Here is a 25,379-nt window from a genome sequence, read left to right as displayed (position 1 = left end):
AGACCGAGTAATGAATACTTAGCTCCTGACCTTATTCTAACCCTTCTGACCCAGGCATCTAGCTTCTGTATGTTCATGGTCCACACTACTCTACTCTGCTCTGGCCGACATAGGTGGGCCCAATAAATACCTGTCTTCTCTGACAGCCCTCTTCCTCTGACCGTTTCCCAGTTCAGAGCCCTGCAAACAGATTCTCATTTAAAACCTCACATTTTACCTTACATAGTCTAAATGATAGATCTCCATTGAATACAAACAAAGAGCAAACACGCAATAACAAAGTAGAGGAATCACATGTAGTAATAACAACATGACCTCCCTCCAAACCAACAGTTCAGTATAATGTCCTCTAATAAGATTGCCTGGATTGAGATACAAGACAGCAAATTCAAGAATAACAGTCATAAACGTGTTCAAAGAGTTCAAGCATGGAACAGATAATAAATACCTAAACAGACATAAAGAGGACAAAGTTGGTGAAATCCAAGAAAACACAAGCAAATAGTGAGTAAAATAACAAAGTAATTGTAAATAGGAAAATGTAAATCATACGAAATCTAGAAACAAAGAAGAAAACCCAAAGTAAAACAAGGTTAGAATAGGAACTGAATATGTATGATTTTAAGAAAGTCACTGAAAATCTTCACTAACAGAATGAATCTTATAGAAGACAGGATATTAAGGCTTGAAAACAAGGCAGAGGAATTGGATCATCAAACCAAAGAGACTTTTTTTTTCAACCACACTAATGAAATATGTAGGGAAAAAAGTCAAATAATGGGTGTGGAAGAATTTCTGGCCAAAAGCATGTAATGACTTTCAGTGAAATCAGAGGGAAAAAATTTGCCAAACCTCACGAAAGAAATACCCTGACGAGTCTGAGAGGCATATAGAATACCAGAGGAGAACAGAAAATACATTCCTTGAACCATATTAAAGTTAAAATATCAAAGAAAAAAACAAATGATATTTAAAACTGTATGAGAGAAGAGACAAACAATACAAAAATACAAGCCCACGCTAATAGCAGCTGACCTCTTAGTGGTGACTTCAAAAGGCAAATATGAAAATGAATAGTGTAATCAAAATTTTAAAGATGATGGCTGCCAAACCAGACTACTGGGTAGTGAATCTATTGACCATAATTGATGGGGAAAACTTTCCACACACATATACAAAAAAAAAATAGACTGAAAAAAAATGTATAACAATCAATCATTCCAGCCCTGCAGAGAACACTAGAGAGGATACTTTGTACTGAAGAGATGGATAAGCATACAGGAGAGGCTGCAGGGTAAACTTAATGATACTAGGAAAGCAGCTATTCACAGAAGAACTAAAGAAAAAATTTGAAACTTTGTATAGAGGAGTGTTGACAAAATACCTTTGCCTTGTCGGTTAGTGATATCAAATCTTCCAACTAATTAAAAAGTAATTTGAAGGACTTTTTGCATGTTTCTTAATAATAATTTTGAAACATTATTTGAATAATTTAATATTAATAATAAATTAATGAACTCACTCACTTTATCAAACGATAGATGGCAGCAAGTTGGGTTACGAAGCAGGATCTCATCATAGTAATCAGGAGGCAGAATTAGATTCAAGCAGAATTCTGTGAGTTTGAGGACAGGCTGATCTACATCATGAATTCTAAGACAGCCAGGCAGAAGTAGAGAGACAAATTGAAATGGAGATTATATCTCAAATTTAAAATATTTTACATTTTGTTGAGTTTCATATATTCATACCCGCAGTCACTATTAATTATTGTGTATTTTTTATAATTAAATGCGGCTTTTATTCATATAGTCCCCTTACTTTATAGTGCCATCTTGACATGTTTTCTGTATGACATAAGTACCTGAAGCTGAAAGTTCTCTCCTTATCCCTCTGAGCATCTATCTCAGGGCTCTGCAAATAGGAATATTGATTCAATGTTCCTGGATGATGTTGCTGTTAATTGCAAAGCTCCTGGTAATCTGTCAAGCATGATGTTTGCCATTTTGGATCAGTGCTCTGATATAAAACAACTTGTTCAGCTCCCTGGTGACAAAAAGAAGGAACTTTTCAAACAGATCACACATGGGTACTAAACTGTTGAGATCAGAGAGGCTGATAATTTCATGATTTATTGTGGAACTCAGAAGTAAACACTCAGGAGTTACAGAGATAGATAAGCTGTCAAAGTGTTTGCTGCAAAAGTTAGAACCCTGAAACTGTGGAAAACCCAGCAATACATGGAGGTGGCCTTTCTGTAATCCCAGTGCATGTCCATAACCCCCAAAGATATATATGCACCCACACATATTTGAACACAGACATACACACACATAAACACATACTCACAGAGAGAAAGAGAAAGAGATAGAGAAGGAGGAAGGAAAGAAGGGAGGGAAGGAGGGAGGGAGGGGTAGGGAGTGACAGACTGAGGAAAGGAGGAAGGTTGGAAAAGAAGGTAATGGAAATAAAACAAGAGAAGAAGGAAGGGAAGGACTCAATGGCAGTATGACAGTGATAGTTTTATTCGTACAAATTTCTTAGCAGTATATAATACCATCCAAAACCATAGGAAGATCAGCTGATTTTATTTTATTTTATTTTATTTTACTTTTATTACTACCTAAAAGGTAGGTAATAGGAGCCAAAGAGATGGTTCAATTGTTAAGAGCGCTGGTTGATCTTTGAGAAGGCACGGATTTGATTCCCATCATCTGTCTGATTCCTTACAGCCTTCCAAGAGATTTGATGTTCTCTTCTGTCCTCTGTGAGCATTAGTCAGTCATATACCTGGCACACAGCCATACCTGTAGGCCAACACCCATACACATAAAATAAAATGAAATAAATGTTTTTTAAATGTAGGTAATATTTAAGTTCAGAGAGACAGTGTTTCTTGGATTCAACACAAGTTATAATTTTTAAGATGAGCCTCATGCTGTTCTTTATAATGGCATTATTGATTTGCATACTCTTCAAAAGTGTGCAAGGTTTCTTTTTCCTCTACAGCTTTGCCCACACCTGTCAACATTTGTCTTCTGATGTTAGTTACTCAAAAGAATATGTTTTCTCACTAGGCCTTTAATTTGTGTTTCTATGATGATTAATGACTTTAGATTTGTTTTTACATACTGTTACCATTTGTATGTCTTGTTTTGACAAATACATGTATTTCTTTGTTCATTTATTAAATTAGTTTGTTTTCTTGCTGATGAGTTGTTTGACCTTGTATAATTCACTATTAACCCCTATCAAATATGTGGTTTTAAACATGCTCTGCCTTTAAATAGGTTGTTTCTCCAATAAGAAAATGGATGGGTTCTTTTATTGTGCAAAATCTTCCATGTTTGAAATAATCCAACCTGTCTCTTTTTGATTCTGACATCTGGATAACCTGGGGTAATATCTAAAACCTCATTGCACAGGGCAATATCATGGGGATTTACTATTATTTTCTTTCAGTAAATTCATAGTTTTGGTTCTTAGCAACAAATAAATCTTCAATTAATTTTAGTTCATTTAGACGTTTAATTTATTTGCTTAGGTGCCAAGTAGAACCACACAGCCTTAGTTTTCAAGTTGGCACCACAGACTTCTTCATCTTCCCGAACTATGATTAATCTAATATTGGCAAATTGGGGCTCAATTCTGCCCACAACAAACAGCTTCATCAACCAATGTTTCATGTACACTAGACTCCCAACTGAACAGTGTCTTGAAATCAGAAATTTATGAATCAGCCTAGATTTTGTATCCAGAATTGCAAAGCAAAGTCATGTCAAAGGACTTTCCTAAACAAATCCAAATTGCTAAGACTGTAGTGAATACCAGCTTCTTCTAATAAACAGACAGCATCACACAGCCTATTGAGAATGAAGGTCCAGTAGGGAAACAGTCAACCTACCTGACAACAGAAAACACCAATGACTGATGTTTTCAATGAAGTGAAAGTAAAATACCTCACAAAGAAGTAAAGATAATGGCTTTAGGGGAACCTCAGTAAATTTCAGAAACAAAATCAGCTCAACAAGGGAAAAATGGTGCCAGAAGAATAAGAACTTGAACAGAGATTCTAATAATAATAAAAGTGAAAAAGAAATGCCAAGAGTAGAATGGAGAATCCAATGGAAAAAAAATCAACAGCAAAACCGAATAAATAGATTAATCAGCAAACCCAAGATTCACCATCTAAAAGTTAGAAACATAAAAAGAACTTTAACAAAAAATAATAACAGCTTATTCAGTTTATGGAGAAACATCAGAGTATCAAGCTTTTAAATAATTAGCATCCAAATAGAAAAAAGAAAAAAAAAGGATGTGGATAACTTGTCTTTACATAATGTGATAGAAAACACATCGACTGTGAGAAGTGGGCAAATATTTAGCTCCAGAAATATCTCCCAGCATATTCACTCTAACCAAGACTATTCTATTACATACAAACAATACAAACGTTTAAAAGTGAAAGACAAAGAATCATAAAAATAACAAGCAAGCAAACAAACAAATAGCTTGTTAGGAGTCTTATGGTAGCTAGCAGAGAACTTGCAGGCCACACGCAATGGAACAGCAGAGCCAAGTTATTGAAAACCTCCTAACCAGGAAAAAACATACTTCAGAGGTATTACTCAAATAATTTTTGAGGAAATTAAGTCATTGTTGGCTAAAAAAATCTACCATAGCCATTGGGTTTACTTTTGTATTCTCATCATAAGCAAATAAAGGAAAATAAATAAATAAATAAAATGTGGTAGATAAATAGAAAATAAAAAGCTAGAAATTAAGATGGTCTCCTTATTGGGGTGAATCATCCTAGCTGTGAAAGAAGCCTAACTAGCTTCATGATTGCCACCTAGATGACCACAGGGTGCAGCTCAGGACTCTGCCTCTCCCACACTGTGTCTACCATTTTGTGTTGAAGTTCCAGCTCAGATATTTGTAAACTATTTCCCTCCCTTCCTTCCTCTTTCCTTCTTTCTCTCTCTCTTTCTCTTTCTCTCTCTAATTTAATGTCAATGCCAAAATTGCCTTCATAAATTCAGATTTTAGAGTAGTGTATATTTGTGTGTAGAAATAGTAAAATTACAGGTGAAAATAATAGATTCCAAAGAGCCATACACAGAAAATGTTACCTTAAATAGTAGATCCCTATAGGTGTCTTAAAAGAATATGCTAGGAAGGTCCACAGAATATTAAAATATTTCTGCAAAATAGAAATAAGTCTGGTTAAATAACTAAGACACTGGCTGTCTTAGAGGTTTATTTTTGGGAAGAGACACCATGACCAAGGCAACCCATACAAAGTAAAACATTTAATTGAGGCTGACTTACAGTTTCAGCAGTTTAGTTCATTATAATCATGTCAGGAATCATGACAGTAGGTAGACAGACATGGTGATAAAGGAGCCAAGAGTTTATATCTTGTTCTGCAGATACCAAGGAAGAGACTACAATTTCATTCTGGGCAGAGTATGAGCATAGGAGTCCTCAAAGGCTACTTCTACAGTGGCACACTTCCTCCAAGCATGTCACACCTACTCCAACAAGGCCATTCCTCCAAATTAAATCAGGTTACTTCCCATGGGCATTTAACATGGGAATTTATGGGGGCCAAACAAATTCAAACCACCACAAGTAGTGATCTTTTTTTTTTTTCCTATGAGCCAATGGTGTTCATAGGAATCAGAATTTCTCTTCTTTTTGCGGAAAGGATGGTACTTAACATACTCAATTACATAATATAACTGTAACGTGACATTATTTGTTATTCAAGTATATGTAAAATAAATGATCATGAATATAATATATAATGTATATATACTTACATAATACATACATTCACACATACATATAGTTAAGGCATGTGCAAAGAGAGAGAGAGGAAGAGAGGGAATGAGGAGGAGAGGGAGAGGGAAAAGGAAAAGGAGAGAGATTATAATTACATTAATTCTTCCTTCCTCCCAACTACTTTTATATAATGCCCCCACACACCCATTCTCTTTCCAATTTATTACCTCTTTTTTTATTTTTATATCTGCCCTTTATTGTACTTAAATACACATTTTGGTGAAAGTCTTACTACTAATCTTGTGTTTACAATTTTACCTCTATAATCAAAATATCTGACAGAGAAAATGTGAGGAGCAAAGGTGTAGTTAGAGGGCATGGCCAAATTATGTAGGACTGCCATCTTACAGTAGTAGGTCTCTTGGAGTAGCAAAGTTCCAGGTGGTGGGAGCTATGCCCACTCTGGAGGACTGGGGAATACTAAATGTGAAAAACCAAGGGCCAGGCCAAGCTTCACAGGCTGTACATAGTGACCTACTCTTTCCAGTAAGGCTCATCAACTAAAGTCTTCATAGTCACTAAAACACAGCGAAACAGACATTCAAAGCAAGACCGATGGGGCCCAGGAGGTGACTCAGAGGTTGGAGGTAGACAATAAAGACTCTTGTTGCTCATGCCTGTCAACCCACACAAAAATGTAAGGAGAGAAACAACCCCTGAAAACTGAGTAGCAGTCTCCATACCATACATCAGAGTGTGAGAGTTCCCTCAAGCACGTATGTCTGTCCCGTTAATACAAAGTAAAATTTAAGAACTAAAACGAAAACCCGTGAAGTTCTGTGGGACAGTTTAAAGTCAAGGAATAATTACAGCAGCCCACTTGCCCATGGCGAGGGCGAAAAGGAAGGAGAAAATGAGAAGTAGAAACAAGCAAGGGATGCTCTTGGTTTTCACCTCCCTCCCTTGAATTTTAGTCCTTACAAATGTCTGAAATGTCCACACTGCCTGTGTCTCCAGATGTTTTAATATCATAGCTAGTTCTTAAGTACTACAGCCCTAATCAGCAGGAAGTAGGTAGTTGAATAAATATATTTGAATTTTGCATGTATTCTTTATAAAAAATGTTAATTTACTATTTATTTTCTATCTTCTCGAAAATGAACATTTAGAAAGTAGTGATGTATTCTCATTGTGAATAGAAACTAAAAGCTTGGTGCTACCTGCAGTGAGCCAAGAAATATTTTCTTCTTGTTAGTATCTACAACAGAATCACAGACTGAAATCACCGGTGTCCTTAGGTTGTGCGTTTCCCAGAAATAACAACTTTATTTTAGAAAGGGGATTTTTTAAACCTCTGTTATGGAAATTAGTATCACTGTAGCATTACCATGGAAGAATATATGTTCAAAACATAGTGTGGTTTTGTTAGAGGCCTGCACCTGCCTTGTTACTTCGGGTAATTTTAAAAGGTCATGTCAGGATCCTAGGGCTCCTCTGAGCAGTTTTAATAACAGCTATGTTAGTTCAAGCCCCGTATTCTGCATGTGTTGAAACTGTGTCTCTCATTGTACTGTCAAGTTAATGTGCAGAAAAATCCACCTCCCGGATGTTTAATCATGGTGATGAGTGGATATTAAATGGCCTTCTTCAGTTTGTGGATTGGGTTTGCCATCTGTTTCATCTATTGTTCTTTAAGGCTGCCTGCCCTCTGGCCATTTCGCACTCATTAATAGCCCCATCAGAGGTCTACTAAAGGGAAAAGAAGATGGAAAATTCAAATCCCTTATTAGATCTTATCGAGAGGAAGAAAGATTGCAGCTAATGAATATGACAAGATTGGATATCAGCTCTGGCTGGGCTGGGAATGTGGTCAGGCTGTTTCTGTTTCAGTGCAGTGCTGAAGAGCCAAGTGTTCATTCGTCCAACTTGAGGCAGATTTGTTCTATGAACAGATGTGAAGCATCCCAAAACAAAGACCAAATTCAATGTCAAACCCAGTCTCATTTAGAGGGAGGGTAGTAGTTGGCACCAGAACCCAGAACTTTTGTCTCCTTAATTCAATGTCTGTTTTTCTCTCTGTCAAATGTATGCTTATATACATTTGATTGACTGATTGATTATATGTATGAGTTATCTGAACATACCTCAGTGGATTCAGATTTCCTCCTATGTAGAATGTTTTGGGGTTTTTTTTGTTGTTGTTGTTGTTGTTGTTTGCTTGTTTGTTTTTTAATTTTGTTGCACAGTGGCCATTTCCTGGAAGGTTACTCGGGAGTAGTTAGAAGTTTTGGGTTGGACCTTCTGTACCTACCATAAGCTTTGAGATTCTGTCCGCTATGATTAATTAATTTGCCATTCCCTTAAAGCAATACCCCTGTGTTTTTGCACCATTGTCCCAGGTACCTTACTACCCACTGCACATCCTATGAGGCTAATGAGGAACTTTTTGGCATTGTCGTTAATGATGTTGCTACCACTCTAAAACTGATGTCCCTAACTTGTAAGATTGATCTAATAAATGAAACAAGCAGCTCAACCCACTTAGTGTATATTTTGTGAGTTAACAATGGAAATCTCAAGTATATGTACATTCTATACTATGACAGCCTAATATATATCAAGACAAAGATCAAAACAAATGGGAAGGCTTAAAAATGCTGGAACTGGCTGCACATAAAATACTTTTATAGACACTTTCACAAATACATATTCATTAATGCAATGTCCATTTTTCTCTTAATCAAATTTGTATTCACATAATACATATGAATAAGTGTATGTATGCACATAGTCAGATTGATTATATATACAAGTTATCTGGGTATAGTCTGAGTTGCTTTAGGAGAACCTATATTTCTGTGGCTTAAATTAGACAGAAGTGTTCCTTTTCAAATACTGAATCTCAACTAGTTTGATTGCCCTAGTCCTCTATGTTATTAACTGGGACACCTAAGACATCTCCTCTCGTATGTGATACTGAGGGTATTGTTGTTTTACTGGCAAATAATGATCCCTCCCAAAGTGCTACCATATATAAGGAATCATTTAATAAGCCTTACCCCAAATAGCTCTCTCTCACTCAAGCATATCTAATGCATTTGTTCTTTTCCTTTGGTAGATTGTATGTTCTTTGCAAATGGAAATTGTGTCTTCTATAATTTACCTTGAAAAGTCTTTGAATGTGTAGATGGTAGTTATTACTTTTTTCTCTATTACCACCAAGGACAGAACAAGGAGAAATAGCTTCAAGGGAAAGTAGATAATCAGATAAGCTGTTCAGATAGTAGAGTTATTTACTGAGGGAACTCGTTGAATCTTCTTCCTTGAAAATGTTTCAAATGGAATAGAAAATGTTATGACTTGCCAGTTTGGAAGTAAGTTTACCTAGATTTAAATATTTAAATTTTAAAGTGTATGATTTTTGAAAATTCTGGTAAGCTCATGTGACTTACTCAATAATTACACAGGAAAACAGAGAGATTATTTTAAAATGTCAGTAAATGTAACCAGAGGATGTCTGTCAGTTCTCATTCTTTTAAGTTAAGTTGATAAAGGACCTGTTCTATGACTTGTCAATATTATACCATTTAATAATGCATTCAATAAGTTATAATAAAGACTGATTCTCCAGCAGCTGCTAGATTCTTAGGATAGAAATATGAAGTTGGGAACATTATAATCTAAAGTGATAATCCTTGATTCTCTTGTTAACCTTGACAGCACCTTCGGTTTTTCAGAAACTTTGTGAGCTGCACATCTTTTCGTGACCAAGTGAAAAATCCTACTCATCTCTAAACTGAGGGAAACTTAATTTTTCAGTATCTCTATGCCCTGACATCCTGGAATTAAATGTTGAAAATAATAATAATAATAATAATAATATAATAATAATAATAATAAGCAATAGTAATTGTACTACTAATAAAGTAATTGGTGGTCTGGGAAAGTAAGGATATACATAATTAATCTTGAGGAATAAAATATTCTATTCAGAGAAGAGGCCTCTAGACTGTGATTGAGCCTCTAAAAGGTAGGGAAAGCTGTGAGGGAATATACGAGATCGGAAAAGGTAGAATAGATGTGAGAGGTAAACATGGCAAGGGCTTCGAAAAGAAATAAACTTCCTTATAGAAACCTTGAGAGATTTATTAAGAGGAAAAATAAAGATAGGAAAGAGGGAGAGAAACAGAGACAGAGAGAAAACAGATAAAAAGGGATAGGGATAAAGAAAAAGTACCTTAGAGAAAAATCAACAGAGAGATCCCACAATGAGGGGGATACCTGGCTTTTATAACATTTTAGAGCAGTGTTTCACACACTATGGGTTGTAACTGATTTGGGGAGGGGAGCACATATAGAATATCCTGAAAATCTAATATTCACATTACAATTTGTAACAGTAGTAAAAGTTACAAAGTGGGATTAAAAGAATTCCATGGCTAAGGGTTACTACATCAAGAACTGTTTTCAAGGGCCACAGCACTAGAAAGGTTAAGAAGCACTGTTTTGGGTAGATGTTGTATTTCATCTAATTTACTGAAATATAGCATACAACAAGAACCACTGTAAAAGCTGAGTACTGGTTAAGACCATAAGGTAGGAGCCATAAAAAACATAGCTCAAAACAACTTCCTAAGTTTTCATACTAGGTAGAGAATTTCAGGTAGGGATTGCTGAGTTTTTCTAGGTGATGCGATCTGGATCCTTAAGAAAAACACCTTGGCTTTAGAAATATAGCTCAGTGGTTAAGAGTACATTCTGCTTCTTAACAGAAGACCTATGCTCAGTTTCTACAACTTACATTGTAGCTCATAACAATTTTAAATTTCAGATCCAAAACACTCACTACACATTTCTGGCTTCTTCAAGGTAAAAAAAAAATTAAATGCATTGAGCTACATATAAGAAAAACATTCATAAAACAAAAATAAATTAATCTTTAATTTCTGAAGTGTAAGTATTATCTTAAAGGGATAGACCAATGTTCTAGCAAGGCTAAAAACTGGTGATGAGATACTGTAACTATCACCCAATACTACTCTCACTCTTTCAAATGCCTTCTAACTTATGGCTCAATACCTAGATCAGTAGAGAATAAAGGAAGCACAGTTGTGTTGCCTAAGTTTTTGCCAATGAAAATCATTTTCTTCCTTTTCTTCATGAAGGAGGTAGTAAGGATCAATACTTAAGAAGCAAAGAGAAGTCTCAGAAAATTACTGAAATTACCAAGATTTACAAGTTTCTTCCATGAAGTTATGAAAGCCATAAACAAGTGCTGAAAGAAAAAAAACTCCCTCTGACCTGTTGAGCTGTCTCAAAATTGTACAAATATCTCCCGAGTTACATGTTTCATAACTTACCATGCCTGCTTTCAGTGACACAGCTTTTTTGAGTTCCCCTTGTTTCTCTAATTAAATCCAATGAACCCATTTGTTCACCAAGTTGGAGGTTAGTAAAATTGATAGTTTGGTCTGTCCTGGGATGAAAACTATTTGATTATGATGAATGATGTCTTTGTTGTCCTTTGAGATTCAATTTTAGAGTATATTATTGAATATTTTCACATCAATATTTATAATAGAAATTGGTCTGAAATTATCTTTCTTTGTTGAGTCTTTTTGTGGTTGATGTATCAGGGTGATTGTTGCTTCATAAAGTGAGTTTGGAAGTGTTCCTTCTGTTTCTACTTTGTAGAATAGTTTGAAGAGTATTGGCATTAGCTCCTCTTTGAATGTCTGACAGAATTTTGGACTAAAAACATCTGTCCCAGGGCTTATTTTGAATACAGGACTTTTAATGACAGCTTCTATTTCTTTAGGGGTTATGGGACTATTCCAACTGTGTAGGTGATCTTAATTTAATTTTGCTAATTGGTATTTGTCCAGAAATTCATTCAACTCATTTAGATTCCCAATTTTATGTCTCTTCTCATATTTAATTTGTTAATGTATATTCTGTCTCTTTGCTGTTTAGTTAGTTTGGCTAAGTATAGGTCTATCTTGTTGATTTTCTCAAATAACCAGCTATTGGTTTTGTTGATTCTCTGTGTAATCTAATTGATTGAGTTCAGTGCTCTATTTGAGTCCTACCTGGGTGTGTTTATTTATTTTTTTTTAGAGCCTCCAATGTACCTTTTATTCATTAGTATTTAATTTCTTTATGAGAGCACATAGTTCCCTGAACTTTCCTCTTAGCACTGCTTTAATTGTATCCCAAAAGTTTGGGAATGTTGTGCCCTTATTTTCATTGAAATATAGAAAGTCTAATATCTTTCTTTAATTCTTCTCTGACCTAGTGATCATTGATTAAAGATTATTTTCAGTTTCTACGAGTATATATTATAGGTTTTCTGTTGTTGCTATTCTTATTGAAGTTCAATTTTAATCCATGGTGATCTAATAAGATTCATGGGGGTTATTTCAATCATTTTGTATCTGTTAATTCTTGCTTTGTGAATGATTACTTGGTAAATTTTGGAAAAGGTTCTATGAGGTGCTGAGAAGAAGGTATATTCTTTGTTGTTTGAGTGAAAATTTATAGAGATATTTGTTATGTTCATTTGAATCATAGTCTCTCTTAGTTTCATTATTTCTCTTATAAGTTAACTTTCAAGTCCTCCAACTTTTGTAAGTTGCATTTACCATTCCTAAAACATCTCCTTACATGCTAACACATTTTCTTTGTTGCCTTGTAACTTAAGTTAATTGTGAGACTAACCTTCAACCACATCAAAGACTTGAGGAGGAATAAATATTACTTAAGTATATAGGTAGTGCATGGCAAGAAGTGTCCAAAACTATAAAAATGGCAGAGACAGCTAACTCCTTGAACATTCCCCATCTTTTACAACACTAAGACATCATCTTTAACTTTCTGGTCCAAAAGGTCTGACAGACATTTTGTGAAGCTGGACATACAAATTATTTGCTTATCTTGTCTTTGCAGAGTTCAGCAGTTGATTTTGCCTACATTTAAATTTACCCATTTTGGACAACATTATGTCTGCAGAGGAAATGGGTCATTTTCTTTGCCTGGGTGACAGCTAACCACATTAGAAGTTATCTCTTAATGGAGATTCTTTGATGTCCATTCTTTTCTTCCAAGTCAAATGGGGAGCTGCTTGGCACTGACATGTCTCAATGTCAAAAAAGTCCTTAAATTAATAAGTACATCTCTAAATATAATTTTCTGAAGGTCTCCGAGGTTTTTAAAGACTATCTGTCTATCCATGGCATATTTTAATAGGAAAAATTATTTTTAGTTATTTGCTATCTGTTGAAGCTAAGAGGCATATTTTCTCATACACTGGTTTAGTATCTAATATGACCATGAGTTTTATTGACTGAACATGGCCTTGTAATACTAAATTATTCTAGACTGTAAAAGCAATTATTGAAGGGAGTGGGACTAAACCTTGGAGAATCCCTCAGGGGTCCAGGATGTAAATACCTACAACATCTGTCCATCAGGTTAATGGGGAAGAAAATGGAGGATTATATACAGTGCTGCAATTTTTCCTATAAGTTTCCTCAGTTCCACTGTTCAAATCCCAGTCACTTGTCTTGAAGGGTTGAATAAGCAGAGATGTCCAAGCAGGATAGAAAAGAATGTGTTGTTGAATAGTCAGCTAGTTTTTAACATGCTAAGTATTTATCCATACCATAAAATTAAAGTATGTTTTAGTTTCGTTTCCACTGCTGTGATAAAACACCGTGACAGAAGCAACTTAGAGGACAAATGTTTCTTTGACTTATAATTCCAGGATACAATTCATCTTCCAGGGAAGGAAAGGCAGCAGGGATTGAAACAGCTGGTCACATTATACTGATAGGTAGGAGCAGAAAGCACTATGTACACTAGTACCCAGGATGCCCTCTTCATTTTATATAGTCCAGAAATCCCTGCACAAGGAAAGGCCCAGCACAGAGTTAAGATGAGCCATCTAACAATAGTTACCACAATTAAGACAATTCTTCAAAGGTATTTAGAAGCTATTCTTAATCTAGAGGAGTCTTCACAGATGTCCCTGAATGGCTTGCATCCTAGGTGTTGAGCTGACAAAACTATTCAGAACAATATATGATAGAGCAATGACAAAAACCTTCTTACCTGGAAGTTAATCATGTCCATGTGATTCTGTACTTACAAAGCAGAATACTGGAATGCTTTGCCAAGGGCATGCATTTATTTGGAGAAATAATTTCATTTTGTCTTTGGAAATGAAGAAGGAAATTGGAATCAGGTGTCATTCCTATGGCTAATAGAAGTGATGCAGATCCTATAGGCTTAAAAATGCGTGAGATGATTTTGGGGGAGTGTGCTACTACTCTTCATGAGTCACAGAGATTGCATATGCGGTCTCTCCTGTCCATTTGTCAGGGTGAGAGTAGGAATCTCCACTACTGTAACCTTTAGGAAGGGAGCTTCTGATTCTGTTCCTCACTGGGAGGTCTATGTGCTTTGCTAAGACCTGTGATCTTTGAGGAAACATATCTACAACTTCTATAAGCCCTCAGAATGCTGAGGATGTGCTCATGGATGGATACAACTTTAGACAGAAGACTCTAGGCCGAAAGCATTTCAACACTAAAGAGACGATAACAAGTCACAGAAACGAACTAAAGATTGTGAGATACAGAGAATACATTGTGAAAACAAACTGCTTAAAAAGTTGATGAACATTTATTCAAAGAACTGTCACCCATCGAGGAAACATTTGGAACTAATACATGTTTCTTAAAAAATGATGTCATACTTGACATGGTTTTTTGTTTTCATGTATATCTCATATTGTTTATGATACAATCTTAAGTACGCATGAGTTCAACAATAGCTTGAGTGCAAAAAATATCGGTCTCGGTTTTGGAGTAAAGCACATTTGAGAAGCACCTGCTGTGACAGGTGTCCTGAGCGTTATAATTAAATATTGCAAGAACATAAATACATTAGCTTCAAAGGTGTACAGTCTAAGAGGGTTAAGCTTCAGAAACCATTTTTATTTTGTATTTATAGGTTTAAACTCGCATCTCTAGGAAATAAAGCAAGTCTAATTTAAAGCGACAGTTCGCTGAGATGAATCACTTTGTACCACATTTTCTGCTCCAGCCTGAGAACATGAATTAACATCAGTTAAAAGATAGAAAAAGAAACAAGCCCGTAAATCTATCCTATGGCCCCCTATTCTTTGACCCATATACATGTACCATGGCACCCCTCAAATACGCATTATGAAAATACAAAAATAATAAATAAAATTTTAAATTGAAAGGCAATTTATATTAATAATTTATGTGGTCCCTTATCTGAAATTGCAATTTGATATGTATTTTCTTGTCTTTGTTAATTTTGAGCTATTAAATTTTTCTAGGTAACTAGAGTGTCATGTCCTTTCCTGAGTTGTGATTGTGCACTACCCTTAGCACTTCACTATGCATGGAGAAATGAGCCCATACCGGCAGCTACACAGAGCAGTTAGCTATCTTCCTGGCCATGAGTGACCATCCTTTTCCTAAAATGGGTCTTTAATTAAAACCTAAAGCATGTGCTTGTTGGCTTAGGCAAGAGCTCTCAAATGAGAACTTGCCTCGCAGAAATTTGTCTTGCTATAATCTGCCTCACAGCACGCCGCCGAGATGGCTGCCATCGGATTCTGGGACATGAGACAGTCTGCAAGCTCACAGAGCTACGGGGGAAAGAAGTTAATGGACAGAGGTACCTGCATCTCCTCTCAGTTCATTAACCAAAGTTAACATGGGGATTATTACTGGAGGGAGACTAATTTGGCAGCTGACAGCCTGAGAGTAAGAGTCACCAAAGTGACTGCAAGCCATGTCTGTCCAAAATCCATGCCAATCAGCTACTTCTTCTCATTACCCTTAAAACCTAGCTTCAGCTATAATTCAAATTCTTCACTGTCTTCCCCATGAACACCACCCTTTATTCTAAAGCAGAAATCTTCTCCGATCTATAAGTCCTATAAAAAACTTTTAAAACATTAAAAAGCCAACTAGACTATCCAAGAGGAATTATTTATTTACACACCCTACTATAAAAAAAAAAGTCATCAGGAATATAGAAGATACAAAGGTTAATATTTACACACAATTGGTCTTACAGCCACATTGATAGGTTCCTTCTGAATACAATGCTATATATACAGATATATTTACAAAAGAGTATATGGAGCAGACAACAAAAAATTTAGACATTGTAGTATATGCAGAATAGACGGAGAACAAGAACCATTCCAGAAGGGAAAGATGCTGAACAAGTCTTGCTGCTCTTCTGTTCTTCCTGATTACCTGTATCGTGTTTCAAAGTAGACAATTAGATTTAAAATATGTCCAGATATGTTATTCATTTGACTTACACCAATTACCCACACTTATCTGAAGAGCTTTAGAGATTTTCATATACTGGAGAATTTTCTAATCCAACACCTAACTACAATTGCTTAGAGTCTGAAAAAAATCTTTACTAGGTTTCCGATGATGTTGAACCCACTCAGACTCTTTATAACTTTATCATTTTTAAGGACTTATTTTTTTTCTACTTGGTAGAAGTAATTTTACAAATTCTACACATGCAATGTCAAATTCAACTCAGATTTGCTCAGAACTTTATGTCAAGTATGGAATGTATTCAGAATATTTTAAACAGGAGTTTTAGGGCAGTGGTTGGTTATATATTGGGAAATACATGATAACTAGGATGTTTCTTATAAGGTAAGTGGAGCAATTTCAGGAGAAAATTATTTTATTAATTTATAAAAATTTCTTCTCACTGATAAAATCAACAGTGTTCAGGAAAATAGTAGTTGTAGCATTTTAGTTGCTTTAATAGCTTTTAAACTTGTTCATCCCATTTAAAGCCATTAACAAGTGTTTAATACCAGATGCTATGTGAAGACCCTTCTCTATCTATTATATGATCTAATACTACATATTCCTTTTTGTAATTTCAAACAAATATTCATAGATTTTATGAAATAAAAACATTTTATATGGAAAAAGGGTGAAGCTGGGAAGATGGGTCAGTAGAAAATTGCATACTATGAGTCAGGACTGATTTCATAGGGACTTCAGTCCTACCCTGTCACACCTGCATAAAAAAGCATCCCCTGTTGGCATATAATAGCAATTCTAGCCCAGGCAAGATGAAACAGGGTATCCCTAAAATTTAATGTCCCCCTAGTCTGGTCAAATTGGTGAACTCTGGGTTCATAGAAATTGTCTCAAAATGAAGGTGTGAAGAAACTGACATCACCCTCTGGTCTACATGCAGATGAACCTAAATATCAGTCAGCCTTATAACACCATCATTATTTATATTATCCTGGAAAAAAATGTTCTAAAAGCAGAACCTAAGCTCACAGGAGAGACCCCACTGCCTCTGCAGTGACTGACTGTCAGTGAGACCTTCCAGGAACTCAGGTCACAGGAATGATGGGGCTGCCTGAGACGAAACCCTTCCAGTCTCCATCTGTGCCTAGAGCTAGGACCATCCCACTGCCATCTGGACCTACAACCTTACTGCATAGAACTGATCACCCAGGAGTTCTAAGACACCTAAGCCCACAAGCCTGAAGGCCAACAAGCCCACAGAAAGAACAAGCTCCAGTCAGAGACAAAAGACTAACTAGCATCACGGATAACAAGATGGCAAGAGCCAGGCACAAGAACCTAAGCAACAGAAACCAAGGAAACCTGGCAAAATCAGAACTCAGTTCTACCATAGCAAACAGTGGATACCCCAATACACCAGAAAAACAAGATTTTGACTTAAAATCATACCTTATAATTACGACAGAGGGCTTCAAGAAGAACAGGAATAACTCCTTTAAAGAAATACAGGAGAACACAGGTATACAAGTAAAAGCCCTTATAGAGAAAACACAAAAATTACCTAAAGAGCTATAGAAAAACTGAACCAAACAGGTGAGGAAATTGAACAAAACCATTCAAAATTTTTAAATGGAAATAGAAATAATAAAAAAAAATTCACAAAAAGACACAAACCTGGAGAAAGGATATCAAGGAAAGAGATTGGGAGTCATAGAACAAAATAAAAAAAATAGAAAAGGGAGTCTCAGGTACAGAAGATAACATAGAAAACATAGACACAATAGTGAAAGAAAATGCATTGAAATGAGTAGAAGAGAAAGTAGGGAAGAGCTTGGAACACACAGGCACAGGGGAAATGTTTCTGAACAGAACACCAATGGCTTATGCTCTAAGATCAACAATCGACAAATGGGACCTCATAAGATTGCAAGGCTTCTTCTGAAAGGCAAAAGACACAGTCAACAGGACAAAATGGCCATCAACAGATTGGGAAAAATTTCTTTACCAATCCTACATCTGATAGAAGACTAATACCGATATATACAAAGAACTCAAAAAGTTAGACTCCAGAGAATCAAATAATACTATTAAAAAATGGGGTACAGAGCTAAACAAAGACTTTTCAACCAGGAATAACAAATGGCTGAGAAGCACCTAAAAAAATTGTTTAACAATTCTAGTCATCAGGGAAATGCAAATCAAAACAACCCTGAGATTCCACCTCATACCTGTCAGAATGGCTCAGATCAAAAACAGCAGATGGTGGCAAGGATGTGGAGAAAGAGGAACACTCCTCCACTGTTGGTGGGATTACAAGCTGGTACAACCACTCTGGAAACCAGTCTGGCAGGTCCTTAGAAATTTGAACATAGTACTACGTGAGGATTCAGCTGTCCCACTCCTGGGCATATAACGAAAACACTCTCCAATATCTAACAAGGACACATGTTCAACAATGTTCATAGCAGCCTTATTTATAATAGCCAGAAGCTGGAAAGAACCCAGATGTCCTTCATCAGAAGAATGGATATAGAAAAGATGGTACATTTACAATATGGAGTACTACTCCTCTATTAAAGACAATGGCTTCATGAATTTTTTATGCAAATGGATGTAACTAAAAGCTATCATCCTGAGTGAGGTAACACAGTCACACACACACAAAACACACACACACACACACACACACAATCTGAGAAGAGGTTAGTAGCCCAAAAGCCTTGGAATACCCAAGAAAAAATTCACAGCCCTTATAAAACTCAAAAAGAAAGAAGGCCAGAATATGGAAGCCTCAATACTTCTTAGAATGGAGAACAAAACACTCATGATAGAAAATACAAGGTCAAATACAAGAGCAGGGTGAAGAAAAGATATTTCAGAGACTGCTTCATCTGGGAATCCATCCATATGTAGCCACCAAACACAAGTAATATTGCTGATGTCAAGAAGTGCTTACTGGCAGGCGCCTGATATGGATGCCTCCTCAGAGGCTGTGCCAGAGTCATACTGATATAGTTGAGGATGTTTGTAACTAACCATTGGACTGAGCACGGTGACCCCAATGAAGAAGCTATAGAATGGACTGAAGGAGCTACAAGGGTTTGCAACCCTTTGGGATGAACAACAATATCAACCAACCAAAACCCAGAGCTCCCCGAGAGAAAAACACCAACCAATGAGCACACATGAAGAGACCCATGGCTTCAGTTGCATATGTAGCAGAGGATGGCATTTTCTGGCATCAATGGAAGGAAAGGCCTTTGGTTCAGTAAAGGCTCTTTTTTATTGTTTTTTCAATTTAGGGTACTGCAAGGTTCAGACAGGAGAGTGGGTGGTTAGAAGTGGGAGCACCTTCATAGAAGCAAGAGGAGGATAACGTTGGTATGGGAGGAGGAAAAAAATGTTTATATTTGAAATATAAATACAGAAAATATCTGACAAAAAGAGAACAGAACCTGGACACAGTTATAAGTGATTCTAGAAGCCTTGTTATTTTTTTTCTTACTATAATAAATGGATAAGATTTGATTGATTCTACAAAATAATTTCAATAGATTTTTCTGGAGATTTTTTGTGTGTAAAAAGTGTGAATGCTGATTGAAAATAAAAAGGAAGAAAATGTAGTAGGATGTGCCACAGACTTGATGTTTTCTTGTGTCTTTCTATCCAGAATTTTTGTCATTTGTCTGCCTTTGTTATTTCTCCTTCCTTCCTTAATTCCTTCCTTTCCTTTTTTCTATACTTATTTACTTCATTCACTGATTATACATTTTTTAGTGGGGCATCTTAGAGTGTGAGGCTTTGAAAATAAAACCATAGCAAGAGTAAATTCTTGGCCTAAAAGTCCTGGGACTTAGACCAGAACGAAAATTCTGTCACAATGAGACAAGTAATGGGTACTGTTAAAGCAGAAGAAGGAAGAAACCTGGGAGAAACCAGATAGAAAAGAAAGATAGCTAGTAGTTAAGGCAAATTGGTAAGCACACATTTCCATCTCAAAATGGTTTGAGGAATGGATGAACATTCTATCATCATTTAGAGACGTTCTTTGACACTTGTAGGACCAAAAAGGATCAGTGCCATGTTTCTTTATATTATATTAAGGCCCAGTGCCAGTATCATAATATGTGTATCTTTTGACTGCATGTCTTCCTTTGATGCTAGCATAAAGTTCTCTCATCCAGAAAAAAAAAACAAACAAAAACAAAAAACAAAAAACTAAAACTACAGTTGACCATATCCACAATTGTACACTTGATGTTTATAGCACAGGACTGGACTTAGAATATAAGGTGCACTATTAAGTAATTATCAGTTTATCATGAAATGTCCAGATATTTACTGTGAAATCATCTAATATGCTGTATTTATAGACATTTTCAGATTTTTTCCCATATCATCTGCACCACCTTTAGGCATCAGTTATATCTTAAATTTAACACAAAAACCGAGGCTTAAGTTTGTCAAAGGACCTGTCCAAGGTTAGAAGAAAGAACAAAAGTAGATCTGAAGTGGTTGTCGAGCCACTGAAGTACGTTGTTGATAAATGAGTCAGTGAATGGTAGATCAGCAAAAGTAAAGAAGATCCATTGCTGTTGTTCTGGCTATCACTGATGTGTGATAAGACCACTTTCTTTAATGTTTTCTTATATCTTCTCTCCTAATATACTTCTAAAATAATCATGTAAGGATTCATGACATATTTGTCTTCCCTCTTAGATTTTAGAAATAAGTCTGAAAGTTTCTATTTGTGTGGTATGGGCAAGGCATCAAGATAGAAATAAGAAACTGAATCCATTAAAAAATATCTAGCTGGACTAAAAACAGTTAAGCAGTCCTGAGTATTCTACTCATATTGAACAATTTAGGGTGTGTGTGCTCTGTGAGCTAGAACCCTGTGATCTTACTAATTTGGTCCCATTTTAAACCCTTCCCATCTTACATAGTCTGTGTATTTCATTTATGACTCAGAAACAGATCAGAAATTTCCTTTTCATTTCTCAGGGTATGGCTCAGGTTCCTAAGATTAACAAGTCTTTACCAAGGTTTTACTAATGTGACTAACAGTAGCAGAAAGCAGGTCACCATCTTAAACTACCATTCTTTTAGTGCAAATATATAGTTAGCTAAAAATTACATAGAAACACCAAGAAGTGTAAAGTGTGTGAATTCATCATTCATCACATTTAGTCCAGAATAGCCTAATCTCTACATAATTTGAAATATTTGGTAACATTTCAAAAATTAACTCATGAAATGAGAAATATAGTACTATATTGTCTTCTAAAATATGTGACAGACAATTCCTTTCTCCAAGAGTAAGAGACACAATGAATAAACCTGAATTCCAGTTCTATTGATGAACTCCACCTCCAGCATGAAGTCTGTCATGTTTCCCACCATGATGACAATGGACTGAATCTCTGAAATTGTAAGCTAGCTGCCATTAAAGATTTGCCTTTGTAAGAGTTTCTTTGTGTCAAGGTCCAGCTTCAGCTTGAAGAGATGTTAGGAAAAAGTGGTCTTCAGGAGTGGTGAAAAGAACAACATGAAGTCAAATCCATGAGTACAAGCTGACATTTTCCTGCTCCAGACAACTTTCTGAAGATCACCAAAGAGCTCATTCGGATAGCTCAGCTCTCACTGAACCAGTCTTTTATTTGAATGTCAATTCGTTGGATCTGGGCCTAACTTCACTCTGTCCCAGGCTGACCTTGAATTCTAGAGTCTGCCTGCATTTGTAAGAACAAACAATAAACTTAGCTGGGTGGGATCTTGCCCTGAGATCACCACCTAAATTTTTTTATCTCCATCCTTGATATCTTTCTGACAAGCTGGCTCATATTGCAGCTCCCTTCGATTTTTTTTTTAGGTCTGTGAAGCTCACCTAATAATTTATATTGCATTTATATATTCTTAAACTTGTGTTCTCAATGTTCTTTTCCACAGACTTAAGGGCTTTCCTGAAGGTCACAGTGTTTACCATTTTTGCTTAGAACATAGGCACACTCTGTCTTACAGACTGTGGCTGACTCTGATTATCATGGAGTCATTAACCTTGGCAGAGAGGTAGTCCCCAATAACCTTGGCAAGGAAAATATTTCTCAAACGAGTAACATAAAAAATGTGTACATTATTAGACAAATAAGCCCTAAGCCCATAAATACATTCAACACTTAAGAATGTTCACACCCTGCTGTCACTACACCATGGGCAGCAATAAACCCTAATAAGAAAAAGAGAAAAGTAGTACCAGGGACTAGGGTATTGCTGTGATAGTCATGACTGTGATTTACTGGAGATATATAAGACATTGGTACTAAGGGTGGGATGAATTTGGTGGGCAGGGAAGACTGGCTTAAGATGTTTTAGAGAAAAAATAATTTTAGTGTGTTGCTGAAAGATCATTCTTGTGATACTTTGGTGAAGAATGTAGCAGCTTTTTGGCTCTTGTCTGAAGAGTCTGCCTGAGGCCAATGGGAAGAGATGCAGATTGGTTGGCAAAGGAAGTCTCCAAACAACCTTCTTTAGACTTTATACTGTGATTCCCTCCTATGAGAAACATTTTGATCAAGGGTAGCAAGCATAGAAAGGAAAACTACAAAATATATGCTTCAAAGAATGAACAAATACCAGGAAATAAAAGGAAGCTAAATTCTATATTCAAGAAAATTAAACAGAATAAAGTGAGTTAAGAGCTAGTGGCAAGATTCCATCCAGCTATGTTTATGAACAAAGGTTAGTTATATCATTTTAGGTGTTCTTATGGCTTTCATTTGTACATAAGGAGATATGATTGTGTATCAAATTAGCAAGGGGATGTATTGTGATGGATATTCTGGATTACCAACTTGACTATATCTGGAACGAACTTATAAAGATCATGTCAAAAGGTAAAGAAAGATTTAAGTACAGTTTTGGTGGTACACGATTTTATTCTCAGCACTCAAAAGACAGAGGAATTCAGATCTCTGCGATGAAGGTCAGTTTAAAGAGAAAGTCCCAGGACAGCCAAGTTTACATGGTAAAGAATATAACAGAACAAGGGGCCATGTTTTAGCCCCAGCAAGCAGCAGAAATTCAGCAGATTCGGTAATGTGGCTGTGGCTTTAGAATGAAGAATGAAAAAGATTCCTGGAACAATTAATGCTGAATAGCTGATATTAATTTGTGTTGATTAAAAGGAGAACAGCATTACTGACTTGAAATATTCTGGTATTTTATGAGAGCAAAAAGAAGATTTATACCAAAGATAGCCAAGGTTGTACCATGAGCTGCTACTCAACTTGATAATATTTAAGAATCTCCCAAGTGGCACTAGTTTTGAAGGAATAAAGGGGTTGTATTAATTAGCGTTCTCTAGAATCACAGTGCATATGGACTGGATTTTTATATTGAGGAAATTTATAACTCAGTCTATAATCCAACCCCCACAATGGTCAACTTTGAACTTGAAGTCCAAGAATGTAGTAGTTGCTCAGTCCCACAAGGCTCATTGTTTCATCTGGTCTTCTGTAGAGGTAGATGCCAACAGATGTGCTGGCCAGTAAATGCAAACGCTGAAGAAGAGCAATCTTCCTTCTTCCAATGTCCTTATATAGGTCTCTAGGAGAAGTTGTGGCCCAGATTAAAGGTGTGTACCACCTCACCTAGATCTGGGACTTGTTTTGTCCAAGCCTGACCTTTACCTCAGAGATCTCCTTGCCTTAGTTTCCTGGGATGAAAGGTGTGTAGTACCTTGCCTAGGTCTAAGCTCTTCACTAAGCCTCAGGATCTCCAATCCAAGATCGAGATCAGAAATGTGTATCATCCAGCATCAAGATCTAGATCACAGCTGAGCCCTCTGATTCTGGATTGTAACTCAATCCAGATATAGTCAAATTGACAACCAGGATTAGCCATTGCATGAGTCATGGAGAGCAGGTGAAGCTTGGGACTATGGGAAGCCAGGAACTTCAAGAAACTGAAAAGCTTCTGTAAGGCAAAGAATACTGTCAATAGAAGAAAACAGTAAGCTACAAATTAAAAACAGATCTTCATTAACCCTACATCCAAGAGAAGGCTATTATACAAAATAAACAAACAAACAAACATAAAAACTTATGAAGTTAAACCCTAGAAAACCAAATAAAACAATTAAAAACGGAGAACAGAGCTAAAGAGTATTCACAACAGAAAAGTCTTGAATGGCTGAAAGACACCTTAAGAAATATTCAAAATAGTTAGTCACCGGGGAAATGCAAATCAAAATGATGCTGAGATTGTCCCTTACATGAATCAGAATGGCTAGGATCAAAAATTAGCGTGACAGCACATGCTGGCAAGAATGTGGACAAAGAACACTCCTCCATTGCTTATAGGGTTGCAAAATGGTACAATTGCGCTGAAGACCAAGCTACATCATCCCTGGGCATATACCCAAAAGATGCTCTGCCATACCACAAGGACACATGCTTCACGATGTTCCTAGCATTTGTGGTAGCCAGAAGCTGGATACAACCCAGATGTCCCTCAAACGAAAAACGGATACAGAAAAATGTGTTCATTTAGACAATGAAGTACTATTTAGCTATTAAAAATGAGGACATCACAAATTTTGCAGTCAAATGACTAGAACTGGAAAATATCCTCCTGACCAAGGTAACCCAGACCCAAAAGGACATGCATGGTATGTACTCGCTAGTAAGTGGATATTACCAAAAATGTACAAAATAGACATGATACAACTCACAGACCTTAAGAAGCTTAACAAGAAGGAAGGCCAAAGTGTGGATACTTCGGTCTACCTGAGAAGAGGGAAAAATGATCATGGGTGGCTGTGGGAGAGAGGGAGAAGCGAAAGGGGGACAGAATCAGGTATGGGCAGCAGGAGCCAGGAAAGAAACCCAGAAATCCAGGAGAATGAATGGAAATACATACCAGCTGGGGGTGGGTGGCAGGATAAACTTTTAGAAATTCCCAGAGCCCTGGGAAGTGAGAGGCTCCCAGGACTCAATGGAGGTGACCTTATCCAAAATCCCCAACAGTGGGGACATGCAATCTGAAGACACCACCTTCAATAGATAGACATTGCCTCCAGTTGAGACATGGGGCCTCTGACCCATCTTCAAACATTTTGAGCCAGAATCTGGCCCCTCCTTTTTAATGAAAAAGAAAGAGAAAATAAAATTGACAATAGTAGGTTTAATTCCTACTTCCCAAGATCCAGGAGTCCTGTTACCAGCAGGGGTCAAAGACACTTTTGAAATT

The sequence above is a fragment of the Micromys minutus genome, assembly GCF_963924665.1.
Source record: "Micromys minutus genome assembly, chromosome: 28".
Classification (NCBI taxonomy): domain Eukaryota; kingdom Metazoa; phylum Chordata; class Mammalia; order Rodentia; family Muridae; genus Micromys; species Micromys minutus.
This window is presented reverse-complemented; position numbering follows the sequence as displayed.